This window comes from Propithecus coquereli, unplaced genomic scaffold, assembly GCF_000956105.1.
Source record: "Propithecus coquereli isolate 6110/MARCELLA unplaced genomic scaffold, Pcoq_1.0 Scaffold547, whole genome shotgun sequence".
Classification (NCBI taxonomy): Eukaryota; Metazoa; Chordata; class Mammalia; order Primates; family Indriidae; genus Propithecus; species Propithecus coquereli.
In genome coordinates this window covers 347,755-348,648 of record NW_012151363.1, presented here as the reverse complement: position 1 = coordinate 348,648, position 894 = coordinate 347,755, and positions in this window count along the sequence as shown.

Below are 894 nucleotides of genomic sequence, written 5' to 3'. Positions count from 1 at the left end.
TTCTTTCCATAATACACCACTGATTTTCATTTACTATCATGACATAATCAGTTAGCAGTCTTACGGGTTTCCACGTGGTCTTCCTGCTACACTAGCTTTTTTCTGTAGATCAGGAACAAATGCTAGTATCCTATCTGCTGGAATCAATATCTGTCCAACTATATATTAATTAACCAGGACAACTAACACAAGATATCTTTACATACCCTCTGAAAACTTCATTTATCTTCTGATATTCATAAGTTCACACTCTTATTTGGGCTCATAATGATATTTTGAGTCACGAGGCATTCAGTGTTAGCTCAGATTTCTTATCTAAGAATTGGAGTCCTTAAAAAGTCAGGACATCTCCTTTTCCAAGTATATATTATAATATTACTCTTGGAAGAGCATTGCCAATCTCTTTGAAAGAAATTACAAAAATAATTAATTCAGGACTTCAGGTGGAGTTGCAGAGTCTTTCCTTAAGGTGAAATTTATCCTCCAAACATTGAACTCTGGGACTGTGAATGAGTTCTGGTCTGGGAAATGAGTGAACTGTGAATTTCCATTGTGATGGCTAATATCAAATATCTGCTTCTTACCTATCAAGTTTTGCAGTTACATAAATTTAGTAGTGCTTTGTTTGGATTTTATTTATAATGCCTCTGGGAAACCATGATCTATTATTAGGTCATTAAATATGAAATGTCTGATTTTGAATCAAAAGTGTAGTTTATTATATCTCAAACAAGAAGTAGTACAATTCATCAAAGTGTGCGCCTAAACTATCAACATAGTTTTACCATCTTATTGGTAGCTTGTTTATGCCAGCAGCAAAGAAGCCTGGAGAGAGAGTGGTGATGAAATCACAAGAGGTGTTTTCCACAGCTTGTTGAGAATTGAATATTTTTC